Source organism: Lagenorhynchus albirostris, chromosome 18 (genome assembly GCF_949774975.1).
Source record: "Lagenorhynchus albirostris chromosome 18, mLagAlb1.1, whole genome shotgun sequence".
In the NCBI taxonomy this organism is placed as follows: domain Eukaryota; kingdom Metazoa; phylum Chordata; class Mammalia; order Artiodactyla; family Delphinidae; genus Lagenorhynchus; species Lagenorhynchus albirostris.
This window is the reverse complement of record NC_083112.1, coordinates 51,423,050-51,441,507: the sequence shown is the minus strand read 5'-3', so window position 1 is coordinate 51,441,507 and position 18,458 is coordinate 51,423,050.

Sequence of the window (18,458 nt, the reverse complement as noted above, 5' to 3'; positions counted from 1 at the left end):
CCCAGGAAGGATAAACCCAAGGATAAACACACAAAGACACATAGTAATCAAATTGACACAAATTAAAGATAAAGAAAAATTATTAAAAGTAAAAGGGGAAAAATGAGAAATAGCATACAAGGGAACTCCCATAAGGTTAACAGCTGATTTCTCAGCAGAAATTTTACAAACCAGAAGGGAATGGCACAATATCTTTAAAGTGATGAAAGGGAAGAACCTACAACCAAGATTACTCTACTGGGCAAGGATCTCATTCAGATTCGACGGAGAAATCAAAAGCTTTACAGACAAACAAAAGCTAAGAAAATTCAGCATCACCAAACCAGCTCTACAACAAATGCTACAGGAACTTCTCTAAGTGGGAAACACAGGAGAAGAAAATAACCTACAAAAGCAAACCCATAACAATTAAGAAAATGGCAATAGGAACATACATATCAATAATTACCTTAAACGTGAATGGATGAAATGCTCCAACCGAAAGACACAGGCTTGCTGAATGGATACAAAAACAAGACCCATATATATGCTGTCTACAAGAGACCCACTTCAGACCTAAGGACACATTCAGACTGAAAGTGAGAGGATGGAAAAAGAGATTCCATGCAAATGGAAATCAAAAGAAAGCTAGAGTACCAATACTCATATCAGATAAAATAGACTTTAAGATAAAGAATGTTACAAGAGACAAGTTAGGACACTACATAATGATCAAGGGATCAATCCAGGAAGAAGATATAACAATTATAAATGTACATGCACCCAACATAGGAGCACCTCAATACATAAGGCAAATGCTAACAGCTATAAAAGAGGAAATTGACAGTAACACAGTAATAGTGGGGGACTTTAACACCTCACTTACACCAATGGACAGATCATCCAGACAAGAAATTAATATGGAAACACAAGCTTTAAATGACACAATAGACCAGATAGATTTAATTGATATTTATAGGGCATTCCATCCAAAAACAGCAGACTACACTTTCTTCTCAAGTGCACAGGGAACATTCTCCAGAATTGATCGCATCTTGCGTCACAAATGAAGCCTCAGTAAATTTAAGAAAATTAAAATCATATCAAGCATCTTTTCCAACCACAACGCTATGAGATTAGAAATCAATTACAGGGGAAAAAAACGTTAAAAACATAAACACATGGAGGCTAAACAATACGTTATTAAATAACCAAGAGATCACTGAAGAAATCAAAGAGGAAATCAAAAAATACCTAGAGACAAATGACAACACACGATGATCCAAAACCTATGGGATGCAGCAAAAGCAGTTCTAAGAGGGAAGTTTATAGCAATACAAGCCTACCTCAAGAAACAAGAAAAATCTCAAATAAACAATCTAACCTTACACCTAAAGGAACTAGAGAAAGAATAATCAAAAGTCAGAGTTAGTAGAAGGAAAGAAATCATAAAGATCAGAGCATAAATGAAATAGAAAGAAAATAATAGCAAAGATCAATAAAACTAAAAGCTGGTTCTTTGAGAAGATAAACAAAATTGATAAACCCTTAGCCAGACTCATCAAAAAAAAGAGGGAGAGGACAAATCAATAAAATTAGAAACAAAAAAGGAGAACTTACAACAAACACCACAGAATTACAAAGCATCGTAAGAGACTACTACAAGCAACTCTATGCCAATAAAATGGACAACCTGGAAGAAATGGACAAATTCTTAGAAAAGTACAACCTTCCAAGACTGAACCAAGAAGAAATAGAAAATATGAACAGACCAATCACAAGTAATGAAATTGAAACTGTGATTAAAAATCTTCCAACAAACAAAAGTACAGGACCAGATGGCTTCACGGGTGAATTCTATCAAACATTTAGAGAAGAGCTAACACCCATTCTTCTCAAACTCTTCCCAAAAATTGCAGACGAAGGAGCACTCCCAAACTCATTCTATGAGGCCACCATCACCCTGATACCAAAACCAAAGATACTACAAAAAAAGAAAATGACACACCAATATCACTGATGAATGTACATGCAAAAATCCTCAACAAAATACGAGCAAACAGAATCCAATAACACATTAAAAGGATCATACACCATGATCAAGTAGGATTTATCCCAGGGATGCAAGGATTCTTCAATATATGCATATCAACAAATGTGATACACCATATTAACAAACTGAAGAATAAAAACCATATGATCATCTCAATAGATGCAGAAAAAGCTTTTGACAAAGTTCAGCACCAATTTATGATAAAAAACTCTCCAGAAAGTGAACATATAGGGGACCTACCTCAACATAATAAATGCTGTATACAACAAACCCACAGCAAACATCATTCTCGATGAAAAACTGAAAGCATTTCCTCTAAGATCAGGAACAAGACAAGAATATCCACTCTCACCACTATTATTCAACATAGTTTTGGAAGTCCTAGCCACGGCAATGAGAGAAGAAAAAGAAATAAAAGGAATACAAATTGGAAAAGAGGAAGTAAAATTGTCACTGTTTGCAGATGACATGATACTATACATAGATAATCCTAAAGATGCCACCAGAAAACTACTAGAGCTAATCAATGAATTTGGTAAAGTTGCAGGATACAAAATTAATGCACAGAAACCTCTTGCATTCCTATACACTAACAATGAAAGATCAGAAAGAGAAATTAAGGAAACACTCCCATTCACCATTTCAACAAAAAGAATAAAATATCTAGGAATAAACCTACTTAAGGAGGTAAAAGACCTGTACTCAGAAAACTATAAGACACTGATGAAAGAAATTAAAGTTGACACAAACAGATGGAGAGGTATACCATGTTCTTGGATTGGAAGAATCAATATCTTGAAAATGACTATACTACCCAAAGCAATCTACAGATTCAAGGCAATCCCTATCAAATTACCAATGGCATTTTTTACAGAACTAGAACAAAAAATCTTTAAATTTGTATGGAGAAACAAAAGACCCCAAATAGCCAAAGCAATCTTGAGAAAGAAAAACGGAGCTGGAGGAATCAGACTCCCTGACTTCAGACTATACTACAAAGCTACAGTAATCAAGACAGTATGGTACTGGCACAAAAACAGAAATATAGATCAATGGAACAGGATAGAAAGCCCAGAGATAAACGCACACACATATGGTCACCTTATTTTTGATAAAGGGGGCAAGAATATACAATGGAGAAAAGACAGCCTCTTCAATAAGTGGTGCTGGGAAAACAGGACAGCTACATGTAAAAGAATGAAATTAGAACGCTCCCTACACCATACACAAAAATAAACTCAAAATGGAATAGAGACCTAAACATAAGACTGGACACTATAAAACTCTTAGAGGAAAACATAGGCAGAACATTCTTTGACATAAATCACAGCAAAATCTTTTTTGACCCACCTCCTAGAGTAATGTAAATAAAAACAAAAATAAACAAATGGGAGCTAATGAAACTTAAAAGCTTTTGCACAGCAAAGCCAACTGTAAACAAGATGAAAAGACAACCCTCAGGATGGGAGAAAATATTTGCAAACGAATCACCAGACAAAGGATTAATCTCCAAAATATATAAACAGCTCACACAGCTCAATATTAAAAAAACAACCCAATCCAAAAATGGGCGGAAGACCTAAATAGACATTTCTCCAAAGAAGACATACAGATGGCAAAGAGGCACATGAAAAGCTGCTCAACATCACTAATTATTAGATAAATGCAAATCAAAACCACAATGAGGTATCACCTCACACCGGTTAGAGTGGGCATCATCAGAAAATCTACAAACAACAAATGCTGGAGAGAGTGTGGAGAAAAGGGAACCCTCTTGCACTGTTGGTGGGAATGTAAATTGATACAGCCACTATGGAGAACAGTATAGAGGTTCCTTAAAAAACTAAAAATAGAACTACCATACAACCCAGCAATCCCACTACTGGGCATATACCCTGAGAAAACCATAATTCAAAAAGACACATGCACCCCAATGTTCATTGCAACACTATTTACAATAGCCAGGTCATGGAAGCAACCTAAATGCCCATTGACAGATGAATGGATAAAGAAGATGTGGTACATATATACAATGGAATATTACTCAGCCATAAAAAGGAATGAAATTGGATCATTTGTTGAGACGTGGATGGATCTAGAGACTGTCATACAGAGTGAAGTAATTCAGAAAGAGAAAAACAAATATCGTATATTAACGCATATACGTGGAATCTAGAAAAATGGTACAGATGAACCAGTTTGCAAGGCAGAAATCGAGACACATATGTAGAGAACAAATGTATGGACACCAAGGGGAAAAGCGGTGTGGGTGGTGGTGGTGGGATGAATTGGGATTGACATACACACATTAATATGTATAAAACAGATAACTAATAAGAACCTGCTGTATAAAAAATAAAATAAAATTTTTAAAAAAATGGAAAAAGAACAACCTTTCTTTTGAAGATGAGAAATGGATATATATCTTATAGTGTGTGTGTGTGTGTGTGTGTGTGTGTGTGTGTGTGTGTGTGTGCATTTTAACTAGCTTGAAGACATCAAAGATTTAACAAGGTAATGATTATTGGGCCAAGTTCCCAGAGAAATGGGAAACCCAGAGAAGTAAGCCTGTCATTTGAGCCTGCTTTTGCTGCCCCCAGGCATTGACCAATCCAGCTGTGGGAAGAGGCAGCTTCTTTCCAGCCTTGCAGAGGTAGGAAGACAACAGTTTGAGTCCAGGACACCATGAGTGTGGGCCCTCGTAAATGTCCCCCATTCGGGGTTGCAACTCAAAGGTGTTGCCTGTTTTTCAAATTTATTTATTTATTTTTGGCTGCATTCAGTCTTTGTTGCTGTGCGTGTGCTTTCTCTAGTTGCGGTGAGTGGGGGCTGTTAGGCATGTGGGCTTCAGTAGTTGTGGCACGTGGGCTCAGTAGTTGTGGCTCACGGGCTCTAGAGCACAGGCTCAGTTGTTGTGGTGCACGGGCTTAGTTGCTCCATGGCATGTGGTATCTTCCAGGACCGGGGCTCGAACCCGTGTCCCTTGCATTGGCAGGCGGATTCTTAACCACTGCGCCACCAGGGAAGCCCAAAGGTATTGCCTCATAAGGGTAAAAGGTGGAAGCTTTCACATGGACTGAAACTCAGCTTCAAGTTGTGTGCCCAGCAGCATGTGTGCAGAACACCAGGGGCTCCCACCCTCAGGAAAGTTTTGCTAAAACCCCAGCATATGGTTCCTGCTCACCAGTTTTGGCCCAAGGCTTTCTGCTCATCAGTCCCAGCCTGTGTTTTCCCACTTGCCATCACACTGAGGATTAGGTTTCTACATACGAAGTTCGGAGGCACACATTCAGTCCACAGCACATATTCATTGCAATGTTATTCACAATAGCCAAGAGGTAGAAGCAACCCAATGTCCATGGACAGAAGAAGGGATATGCAAAATGTGGTATATATATATATATATATATATATATATATATGCCTCCCTGCCTATATATATACAGTGGAACATTATTATTATTATTATTCAGCCTGATAAGGAGAGGATATCTTGCCACCTGCTACAACATGGATGAACCTTGAGGACATTATGCTAAGGGAAATGAGTCAGTCACAAAAAGGCAATTACTGTGTGGCATCTAAAGTAGTCAAATTCACAGAAACATTAGAATCGTGGCTACCAGGGCCTGGGAGGAGAGGGAAAAGGGACAGAGTTTCAATTTTGCAAGATGAAAACTGGAGATCTGTAACAAGGCCTAACACCAGTGAACTGTACACTTACAAATGATTAAGATGGTAAATTTTATGTTATGTGTTTTTTATCACAATAAAAAATAAACTATGTAGATTTTCAAAGGATGAACCACTTTGTTTTTTTTTTTGCGGTACGCGGGCCTCTCACTGTTGTGACCTCTCCCGTTGCGGAGCACACGCTCCGGACACGTAGGCTCAGCGACCATGGCTCACGGGCCCAGCCGCTCCGCGGCCTGTGGGATCTTCACGGACCGGGGCACGAACCCATGTCCCCCGCATCGGCAGGCGGACTCTCAACCACTGTGCCACCAAAGGAAGCCCAAAGGAAGAACAGCTTTGGATTCCTTATTGCTCTATCCTGCCTGCCTCCCTGCCTATTACTTGGTATCCACTGCCTCTGCACTGGCCCCTCGAATGCCAGCCTTGCATCTGGACCAGCAGCCCCTGAAGGAATGTCTTTTGTGCATTTCCTATGAAAGCATGTGAGCAATTTCAATAATCCATAGCTGATAAAACCATTTCAGAATCCCTATTTCCACAGGTAGAAATAACTGTTCTTCCACAAAGGCCTGAAAGAGAAGAGGCAACTCTCTGCACATCCATCTCTAAGGGAGATGACCAAAAACAGCCTGTGAAATCGGGCACCGCTCTGAAAGCCCCTGATGATCCCTCACCTTAACAAAGATGCCATAATTCTGAGGTATTTATTTTAGTTTGGACTGGAGATAAAATTATTCATCTTATGTAAGGTAAATGAACTTTCAGGAAATTCACTCTTTCCCTTTACATTTTAGTTCAAGCAGTTCTATTCTTCTACTACTAGATCTCAACAGATAGGAAACTTTTTAAAGATGTCAACAGAATTTGATTGAAAAGATTTTCATTAAAATCCAGACCTTAATTATTAGCAGAAGTGAAATAAAAGTATCTCATTGATGAAATACAATTTTTTTTAAAAGCCTGCTGTGGAAATTTTTTCTCATCTCCTAACACACTCTATTCTCTACTGCAAAGAACTTTTCCTTTCTTTAAGAAAATAGCAATTCTCCTTTATTCAACAGGGTATTGTTAAATCCCCAAGTTTCTCTCTCTCCTTTCTTTCTAACTTCCTTTGACTATTTCACATCCTTTTGGACACACCATTAGGATATTAAAAGAATGGAAATCAGGAAAGGTGAAAATTAAAGAGAATAGAGGAAATGATCCATAAATTCATCATAAATTTTATATCATTGAAATAACAGCCCCCAAAGGAGTTCCTTACACATGATGGGATTATTCTAATATCAAAGAATGGGAGTGTTTTGTCCATGATTGAATGGCCTAAGAATAATTTCCATAAATGTCAAGTGTGCACTGGCAAACTGAGTGAGCCAGGTTGGACTGCCTACTTAAAAGGAATTTCTAATATATTTTTAAGTTGTGCTAAATAGTTCTGGTGAACAGTTTTAAGGATTTTGTAGACCAGGTTATACTCATTTTTTCTTTTACTGACACTGGCGTTGAAAAAAAATACATCAAAGAAAGGAATATAAAAATTACTTAAGCCATAAGCAGGAGAGTAAATCCTTTACTTAAATCCTTTAATTAAAGTAGACTGTAGCCTAAGGTAGCTGAACTACACTGCTTTTCTCAAACAGAAAAAAAAAAGGAAGTGTGGCGTTGCTATTTCTCATATTTTCTATAAGCAGAAAAGAACTAATTACGTCTTATTTCTAGTGACTATAAGCCTATCAAATTTTTATTATTTTAGGGGCATTATTAAGCAATCATCACTAAAGTTTCAAATCTTAGATTCTTTCAATTACAAGCACACCTCTAATTTATGAATCACGTTTCAGTTACAGAAACTGATAATATGTATAAAATAAGCTAATAGAGCAGAAATAATGTCTAAATAAAAATTTTAATAGAATAGTATCCAAATCCAAAATATTCACATGTTGCTACTTTAGAAGAATAAATGCATTTTCAAAAATCCCTGTTAAGTCTGGGTCATAGGGAGGCATTCATTTGTCAAAACTCTTCCAAAAGTGCAAACTGTGCAGTTAAGCCCTGTCCATTTAGCTATGTACGAATTATACCTTAACTTTAAAAGACTTAAAAAAGCATCCTTAGCCAGAAGGCCCAAATAGCTACAGTCACTTAATATATGAGAAAAATCCCAAAATAGAAAGGCTCAGGCTGTTTGCTGTTGATTTGTACACTCACTTTAAATCTCTGTCTGCTCTTCCTTCAACCACTATTTGATCATCATTTGTGGAGAAGCAATTGAACCAATGCTTTCTGTTTTTCACACACCGTGTTCCCCAGCATTCATGATTTAGAGACTGCCAGGTAGATTTCGAAAGGTACATTCATATTAAGGGGATCACATGAAAGTATTAGTTCTTTTTTATGACTAAAAGAGCTTTTCTTTGTTCTCTTACCCGGGGAAAAGGTTTGCTTTGGGCAAGCTCCCCATGGCAAACTTCTCTGAGAAATGAATTCTGAAGTGCATTGTTGAATGTGCATGCCCTCAAGACCTTCTAGTTAGAGCATTTAAAAGGATTGTGGGACATTGTTCTTCACCACCTTTTCTGTCTTTGATGGGTGATCTTAGCCAATCTAGGATTTTTTTTTTACATCTTTATTGGAGTATAATTGCTTTACAATGGTGTGTTAGTTTCTGCTTTATAACAAAGTGAATCAGTTATACATATACCTATGTTCCCATATCTCTTCCCTCTTGCGTCTCCCTCCCTCCCACCCTCCCTCTCCCACCCCTCTATCTAGGATTTTGATATACTTCCTAGGACACTTCAAAAAGTGTCTTCGTAAAAGCAACTTTGTAAAAGTTTCCACGTTTACGAAGTCAAAAAAAATATCCTTCATCAGTGCTAACAGCAAAATTAGTTCAAACCCAAAAGTTTTCAGGAAAGGGTTATTAAAACTTGATCCAACTTTTTACTCCTATTTACAAATGCCATTTACACACACTTTAACTACTGGTGAATTTACACATAAAGTTTATCAATAAAGGCTTTTAAGTCATCAAGTGAAAAAAACCTCTTGTATCTGTAGTAGTGGCGCTCAAAGTATGAGTAGAGAAAGTACAAAGAAGAAAACTAAGGGCTGGCGTAAGATCTCGCCTTGCTTTTTCGCTTTTCAGGCCACTTTTACAGGATCAGTTAGCTTATCTGTTAAACTGATGTATTAGAGTGAGACAGCTTTAAAGATCATCTAATCCTTTCCCTCCACTTTACAAAAGGGGAAATTGAGACTCAATTTCTTGTGACTCGATTAAGGTCATTCATAAGGATCAAATAATAAATCTTTCACATGGTTACTTTTACGTTTTCACTCAATTTAAGGTTAAACTTCAGTTAAATATTCTGATGTCTAAAATACTGCCTTCTCAAGTTAGGGGAAAAAAATCTGTTTAGACTCTATGTAATTAATCAAAAGCACAGTCTATGTAACCAGATAGGCTCGGATTCAAATCCTAGCTCCAAATCATAGTCCCACAACTAACCAGCTATGTGACCTTACATGCATTTCTAAAGCTCCATTTCACTATCTATAAAGTCATGAAAAACAATTCCTAACCTAAAGACTACTGTGAGAGAGTAAATGAGATCCTGTGGATGAGGTGCTTAGTAGGTCCTGTAATAGGTAGCCAATACTGTATTTAAATTCCAGTTGAGGAATGTGTATGTTTACCTTAAAATTATTTGCCTTCGACCCTGAGACTTATGACTAGAGTTACCAAAATATAATTCAATTGAGTAACCTAAATGTAATTATCACATCTATAAAAATTATTCCTTGAGCTCAACTTGTGGCAGGTACATTGTGGTGGTCCAGAAAGAACCTATCGTTCTGTCCCTGTCCTGAAAAAGAAGTGAATACACATGAAATCAGTATTGAGCCAAAAAAGCCTCCATGTGATCAAGTGCTCAGTTGTATTTAACAGTCTTAAAGTGCTAAGAGAAAAGAGGAGAGTGAGATCTCAGTGAGGCTTAGAATAGACATCCAGGACTGGATGGGAGAAATATGAATGGAGGTAGTGAAATGCCCAAGGTCGCGAGGCCCCTCCACAAGACCACCAGAGTCGAGAGTCAAAGCCAAACGGCAAGGGTCATTTATTGCAGGTTCGAACCTGGACCTCCGCGCACTCGTTGCCGGTGACGCTAAGAGGTCCTGGCGGAGTTTAGTACAGCTCTTTTATAGACCGGTACAAACATAGTCGCCGATTGGTTGACTTTTAAACAAAGACACTAGTCGCCGATTGGTTGACTTTTAAACAAAGACACTAGTCGCCGATTGGTTGACTTTTAAACAGAGACACTAGTCGCCGTCTGATTGGTTGGACGGTTGCGGGGGGGGGGGGGGGTCAGCAGGCGTAATTACAAAAGCGAGAGCGGCTGGTTAAGTTTCGGTTTCCTGAGGTTTTGTTTCTTAATTGGAAATACTTAAGGCGGGGCCATGGTCGCAAAAAGAAATAGTGCAAACAGGAGGACTGATACAACCCTAGCAGTGCTGCGGCCTCCACCAGCCCAACGGCAGGGCGTCGGGAGGCTGTGCGCCCAACTTCAGGCGGCGCTCCCAAATGTGGCAAGCCCAGCGCCGCGCCCTGGAATGGTCCTTTTTCGGCCCTTCCCCTCCGGAAAGAACAGAAAAGAAATTCCAGGAAAAGCACAAATTGAATGCAGGGCGTCAACTCAGTCCTATTCTCACCAAACTAGAACATAGCCCCCTCATTCCCCCCTTTCTCATGAACCAGAGGAGCCAATCTTGGGTCCTCAAGGCTCCGTTTCTTCAATTTCTGAGGCCTCGCAGGGCTGATATTGTGTTCTTAATATCATTAGCTGGACTGTATTTATTCTTTCGCGAACAAAATTCATGACTTTACTGAGTATACAGGGGCCTATAGTGAGGAGGAGAAGGAGGCATAGTAGAGGGCCCAGGATGGGGAGGAGGAAGGGGAGCATCCCATGAAATCCTGACCAAAGGGGATTATCCGCTAATTCTTGCCGGCGGCGAGCTAGGTCTTCCTGGAGCTGGTGGATCTTGGTTCTTACAATGCCTGATTTATTTGCATAGAAACAACATTTTTCTTTTAGGGCGAGGCATATCCCACCCTGTTCAGCTGTCAGCAAGTCTAAGCCCCTCCTATTCTGTAGGACCACCTCGGCCAGCGAATCTAATTGGTCCTGTAAGTCCTGAATGGTCCCAGAGAGAGTTTCTACATCTTCTATTAATTGCCTAGACAGCTGACTATAGGAGTGAAGGGAGACCCCAAGACCTGTACTCCCTGTGGCCACAGCTCCTGTAATTCCTAATCCTACCAGGAGGGGCAGGACTGTAATGGCTCGTTTGGTTCTCCCTGCCCAGAGGTCAAAGCTGGGAATGGGCAATGGGTGTCTCCCGAGATCAGGTCTACATTGGGGAGGAGGGTGGCCAGGGTGCAGACCCCTGTCCAATTCGGGGGTAAATAGGTGTATGCTAGGTTACTTCCACAGACAAACACAGTGGTATTAGGACTACAGAGGGAGGAGTTCACGGGGATATATTGACTACATCCAGTGGATGAAAGGATTCCCAAGTCAATACTGGCGTTAGAGAGGGAATCGTTCTTGACAAAGCATGAGGTATTAAAGGTGGTTGAAAATTTTGAAAATTGTATGGGGAACGGCTTGGGGAGTGAAGTAGGGTTACATCGTTCGCTGATATTTAAATTGGCGAAGGTGGGGATGGCTATAGGGCGGGGTGGTCCTTGAGGAAGGCAGAGCCAGCAATCCTGTGCTAAGTTGGGGTTGGTGGTATTCAAAAGCGCAAAAGTAGCTTCTAGTATGGACATGGTCTGGGAGTCCAATTCAGAGGGATCGACCTTAGGGAGAATTAGGGGGTGGTAGCTGAGCTGTGGGTACAGATGCCGATAGGCCTCTTCTATTTGTCTTCGGGTTTCTATCTGGCGCACTGCGTCCTGGGGCCCCCCACCGTCTGACATATGTGTGGGGGCCCTGGTATTCCAGCATACCGGGGTCCCGGGGGTGCCAGTGCATCCAGCCTGAAGGTGTTTATTACCCTCACTAATGGTGGGGCTTTTATTATTCTGTAGTATGGCTGTGAAATAAGTCTTGTTATTGGCCCCTATACATTGCTGGTAAGAGGAATAGCACATGCTATGCATTGATTCCTGGAAGGTAGAACAGGGGCAAGTAGCTCGAGGGGGGAGTGGCTTAGGCTTATGGTAGCATTGCCAGTTTTGAGAGGCCCCGGTGCCCTTATATTCCTGAACAAGATACGCAGTTATGCCCCCGCAGTCCTGCATATGAGTATACCCTCGGGGAACAACAGGAGTCTCCATAGTACCTCCCCTGCACTCGCACGGTGCACCATATAGTAGTTGTATTAAAGTATTCTTATTGGGGGGAGGGCCGAATCCTCCCCTCGTGGCCCGAGGGTTGAGGGTTAGGACTATCATTAGGGCTATCAGCAGTACCTTGGTCATCATGGGGGAGGGTACGGCGCAAAGTCAGTTTGAGGGGATTGTTCTTACTCCGGTCAACAGTCCAGGTGACGTCAGCTTTAGTGGACTTGATGAGGTCAGAAAATGGGTCCACCGGCTTGACGTGTGTGTAATGGATCCAGGCAGCTATGCTGTCCACCTTGATGGCTGTCGGCGTTGTCAGGATGATCTGGTAAGGTCCTTTCCACCTGGGTTCTAGGGTCTCTTGTCGATGGCGTTTGACAAGGACCCAGTCACCTGGCCGGAGCTGGTGTGGAGTAGGTGGGGGTCCTGTTGCATATAGCTCTTTTAGTTTGGGCCAGATTGTCTCGTGTACCCGCTGTAAGGCTTGGAGGGAAGACAGGAGATTATTTTCTGGGTCCAATTGGATAAGGTTAGTCTTTAGATTAGGGATGATAGGAGGCGGCCTACCATGCATTATTTCGTAGGGAGTAAATCCTAGCTTATAGGGGGAATTTCGCACCCTAAACAAAGCGTAGGGGAGTAGGACTACCCAGTTAGCGCCAGTCTCCATGGTCAATTTAGTCAAGGTCTCTTTTAGAGTTCTATTCATCCTTTCTACCTGTCCTGAACTCTGGGGGCGGTATGCACAATGTAATTTCCAATTAGCCCCAAGTATGGAAGCCAGATCCTGACTTACCTTAGAACCGAAGGCTGGCCCGTTGTCGGACCCTATCATAACTGGAAAGCCATACCTGGGCAGGATCTCTTCTAGTAGCTTCTTAGCTACTATTTGTGCAGTCTCATTCTTGGTTGGGAATGCCTCAGTCCAACCTGAAAATGTATCTATAAACACCAGTAAATATTTATACCCATATTTGCCAGGCCTTACCTCCGTGAAGTCCACTTCCCAGTAGGCTCCAGGCTGGTTTCCTCTCTCCCGGATGCCAGTGGTTGGCGGGTGGGTGCTGGCATTATGGAGTTGGCAGACTGCACAGTCAGCAACCAGTCGTTCAGTCTTCTCGGAGACATTTTTAATTTTAAGTCCAGTCTGCCTGATGAGATCCTGTAGCCGTCGGGCGCCCAAGTGGGTGCTACGGTGGATCCGTTCAAGGACCAGGGTTCCTAGTCTCTCAGGAAGGAGGATATTGTTCTTAGCGTCCCGCCACCATCCGTCTCTAACCTGGGTTAGAGGAAGCTTGCTCATCCATCTGATGTCATCCTCCGAGTAGTCGGGTTGGGGCGGTAGTTCCCGGGGGCCTGGATCCGGCAGTTGCAGGGGAAGTAATGGTATTGGAGTGTGTGCCGCCTTTCGAGCCGTCTGGTCTGCCAAATTGTTGCCTCGGGTGACTGGATTCGTGGGTTTTTGATGCCCCGGGCAGTGTACAATGGCTAGCTTTTTGGGTTCCCATATGGCCGCTAGCAAGGCCAGGATTTCCTCTTTGTTCTTGATGTCTTTGCCCTCTGCTGTGAGTAGTCCCCGCTCTCGGTATATTGCCCCATAGTTAGTTTGTCAGCATCCTTTACCATTAGGGCCGTGGCGGCGATCATCCGGAGGCAAGGAGGCCAGCCGGCAGCCACTGGGTCCAATTTTTTTGATAGGTAAGCAACAGGCCTGGGCCAAGGACCGAGGGGCTGGGTCAACACGGCCTTAGCTATGCCTTTGCTTTCATCTACAAAGAGGTGGAAGGGCTTGGAGACATCAGGGAGACCCAGGGCGGGTGCAGATAGCAAGGCAGTTTTGATCTGCTGAAATGACTGCTCAGCCTCTTCTGTCCATTCAAAGGGCGTCTGCTCTTTGGTGGCTAGGTATAGCGGTTTGGCCATTTCAGCAAATTTGGGTATCCATAAACGGCAGAACCCAGCCGACCCCAAAAATTCCCTCACCTGTCGAGGCATGGTGGGTCTGGGGATGCGGAGGACGGTTTCCTTCCGTGCATCTGTGAGCCATCGTTGCCCCCCTTTCAATAGGTATCCCAGGTAAGTTACCTCAGGCCTGCAGATCTGTGCTTTCTTGGCAGAGGCTCGGTATCCCAGGGTGCCGAGAGTCCGTAGGAGGTTTCTGGTTCCCTGCAGGCAGGCTTCAGCGGTCTCAGCAGCTATTAAGAGATCATCAACATACTGCAGGAGGGTTACATTGGGGTTTTGTCTCCGGTACTCACTGAGATCCTCATGTAGGGCCTCATCAAACAAGGTAGGCGAGTTTTTGAATCCTTGGGGAAGTCTGGTCCAGGTGAGTTGTCCGTTTATACCTCTCTCGGGATCTGACCATTCGAAGGCAAAGAGTTCTTGACTTTTGGGCGCCAAGGGTAAACTAAAAAAGGCATCTTTGAGGTCCAGCACAGTATACCATTGTTTTTCTGGACTAAGGGCGCTCAAAAGAGTATATGGATTGGGCACAGTAGGATGGATGTCTATGACCCGTCTGTTGACTTCCCTCAGGTCCTGCACTGGGCGGTAGTCTTTACTGTTAGGTTTGCGGACTGGCAGCAGGGGTGTATTCCAGGCCGACTGGCCGGGACGCAGTATCCCCAGGTCAAGAAGCCGGCGAATATGAGGAGTGATACCAGTCTTGGCCTCTAGGGGCATGGGATACTGTCGGACACGTGCAGGATCTGCCCTCGGTTTGATCTCTATGAATAGGGCTGGGCGGTGTTTGGCTAGTCCCACCCCCCCTGTTTCTGCCCATGCTTCGGGGAACTGCTGAAGCCATGACTCTATATCTTGATTTTGGGAGGGTGGTTCCTGGTGAAGTCGGTACTCATCTTCCAAGTTCAGGGTGAGCACAGATATGGGTTGGTCGTGAGGGTCTGTTACGATTGGCCCCTCTGGCCGAAAATGAATTTGTGCTCCCATTTTAGTGAGTAAGTCTCTCCCCAGTAAGGGGCAAGGGCTATCGGGAATGACCAGAAAGGTATGGGTTACCCTTCCCGTGCCCAAGTCCACAGTTCTCTGAGTGGTCCAAAGGTAACGTTTGACTCCCGTAGCTCCCTGGACCCAGGAGGATTTGTTAGAAATTTTCCCGTGGGGCTTAACCAAGACCGAATGCTGTGCCCCTGTATCCACCAGGAATTGGACTGGTTTCCCCTCCACTCGTAGGGTTACCCTGGGTTCGGGGAGGGGGTCCGAACCCCGTCCCCCCTACTTTGTATCATGTGTAAACAGGACTGGGGTGGCGTTCGGTTGCCATTGCCCCTGGTTGGGGCGCGGCTGCCTTTTCTTGGGGCATTCCCGAGCCCAGTGGCCCTTTTCCTTGCAATAGGCACATTGATCTCTGTCCAATGGTCGCCTGGGAGGTCGAGTGGCTGGGGGGCCCTCTTGATCTTTCTGAACAATGGCCGCCAAGACTTTAGTCATTTTCTCAGTGGCTTTAAGTTGTTTATCCTCTGGGGCGTCCCGGTTATTAAAGACGCGCTGGGCGATACGGAGTAAGTCCTGTATCTGTTTGCCCTCCAGATCTTCTAACTTCTGGAGTTTCTTTTTAGTATCAGGGGCTGCCTGGTTAACGAAGGACATTACAATGGCGGCCTGATTTTCGGGGGCCTCTGGATCCATAGGGGTATACTGCCTAAAGGCTTCCATTAATCTTTCTAAATAAGAGGAGGGACTTTCTGTTTTACCTTGTACAATTGAATATACCTTGGCCAAATTAGTGGGCTTGCGCGCGGCAGCCCGGAGACCCGCCATTAGAGTCTGGCGATAAATGAGCAGTCGTCCCCTACCTTCTCCGGTGTTATAGTCCCATTCATCCTGCGGGGGGCGAGTTAAGGGAAAAGCTGCATTGATGAGGTCAGGGTTAGCGGTGGGTTGACCATTATCTCCAGGAACCAGTTTTCTCGCCTCCAGCTGGATTCGCTCCCGTTCTTCGGTAGTGAATAGGATCCGGAGGAGCTGTTGGCAGTCATCCCAGGTGGGCTGATGAGTGAACATAACGCTATCTAGAAGAGCTATCAAGTCTTTAGGATTATCAGAAAAACGGGCATTCTGGGTTTTCCAATTATATAGGTCACTGGTAGAGAATGGCCAATACTGGAGTCGGGGGTTCCCTGTCTCATCGGGAGGGCCTATTTCTCGCAGGGGTAGGGCTATGGTGGAATCAGGATGGCGGAACCCTGGGTCGCGCTGAGTGCGTCCGCGAGTGCGCCCAGCCGGCCCCTGGGAATTATTTTCATTGGGCAGGGGGACCGGTAGTGCCTCTGCCTCTCGGTCCTCCGGTTCTGGCCTGGGTGGCCCTCCGGGAGGGGCCGCAGGAGGTTCTACCAAGGGGAGAGGAGCAGAGCCAGGAGCAGGAAGGGGGACTGGTTGTGGGGCTACAGGAGGATATTGATATGGGGGGGGTCTAGGAGAAGGAGGTCTTGGCTGTCAGAGAGTATGGGTGCAGTTCGGGTCTGAGGCTTGGGAGGTTTAGTTGGTCGGGCCGCAAGGATCTTATATGACCCTGATGACAAAAAGGGGGTCATCCAGGGAGGAGGGTTTTCTACCAGGTCCTGCCATACCAGGATGTAGGGGATCTGGTCCGGATGGCCTTCTTTTCCTGGCAAGAAAACTCTAGATTTAACTTTTAGGATTATAGGAAGACAAAAGGTACCCTCGGTGGGCCAGCCAACCCCGAAAGTTGGCCATTCAGAGCGGCAGAAGGTAATTAGTTTTCTTCTCCGGATATCCAGACTGAAGTTGTGTCCTCGGGACTTTACATCCCCGAAATTAGCGAGAAGGAGGGAGAGGGGGGTACTCTGTGCTTGGCCCATGTCTAGGTCCTGGAAGAGATTGATTAGAAAAGGTTACTCTGAAAACAAAAGTGATTAAGAGCAGTCCCAATAGCGGAGTCTGTAAAAGGAGGAAGGGGAGGTTATCGCGTGCGCGCTTCAGATGGGCTGTCAGCCCCAGATGGGTCGTGGTGGACGTCTCCAACCACACCCGACTAGGTGTCCTATAGCGCGTCCGCCAGGACTGTCCTAGTCCCCAAAACAGAAGGTACCCTGAGCCGGCTTACTTACCGATCGGTTGTCAGCGATGACCCGTTGACCTGATGTCTGGTGGGCTTGGGGGCATCCCGGACGAGCCCCCAAATGAAATGCCCAAGGTCGCGAGGCCCCTCCACAAGACCACCAGAGTCGAGAGTCAAAGCCAAACGGCAAGGGTCATTTATTGCAGGTTCGAACCTGGACCTCCGCGCACTCGTTGCCGGTGACGCTAAGAGGTCCTGGCGGAGTTTAGTACAGCTCTTTTATAGACCGGTACAAACATAGTCGCCGATTGGTTGACTTTTAAACAAAGACACTAGTCGCCGATTGGTTGACTTTTAAACAGAGACACTAGTCGCCGATTGGTTGACTTTTAAACAAAGACACTAGTCGCCGATTGGTTGACTTTTAAACAGAGACACTAGTCGCCGATTGGTTGACTTTTAAACAGAGACACTAGTCGCCGTCTGATTGGTTGGACGGTTGCGGGGGGGGGGGGTCAGCAGGCGTAATTACAAAAGCGAGAGCGGCTGGTTAAGTTTCGGTTTCCTGAGGTTTTGTTTCTTAATTGGAAATACTTAAGGCGGGGCCATGGTCGCAAAAAGAAATAGTGCAAACAGGAGGACTGATACAACCCTAGCAGTGCTGCGGCCTCCACCAGCCCAACGGCAGGGCGTCGGGAGGCTGTGCGCCCAACTTCAGGGGGCGCTCCCAAATGTGGCAAGCCCAGCGCCGCGCCCTGGAATGGTCCTTTTTCGGCCCTTCCCCTCCGGAAAGAACAGAAAAGAAATTCCAGGAAAAGCACAAATTGAATGCAGGGCGTCAACGCAGTCCTATTCTCACCAAACTAGAACATAGCCCCCTCAGTAGTAGTGAAGATGGGAGAGCACCTGGGAGGGAAGAGAAAATGGCCCTATCTTTAGGGCTGTATGGGAAGAAGGGCAGGTTCAAAACAGGGCAGAATATTCATACTCCAAATGCATGCATGTAATTCCTCATTCACATAACACTCTATATTGATACTCGGCTCAGCTTTGAAGCAACTGAATGTTGACCTTGTTTTTTACCAAGACAAGGAGGATGAGTACTGGGTTCAAAATAGCCAGCACTGGAATTAGCACTGGAACTAACACTCATAACCCTAAACCATATTTCTCATTCCTTTAGCATTATGCCTTAATCATATACTTTAGACCACATTTCAAGCTTAAAGTTCACCTTTTTAAAATAGAAATTGATTTTCTACTTCGACTTTCCCAGAAAGCATTGCATAGAACACAAAAAATCCAAGATGCTTGTCCCACCTACGCCT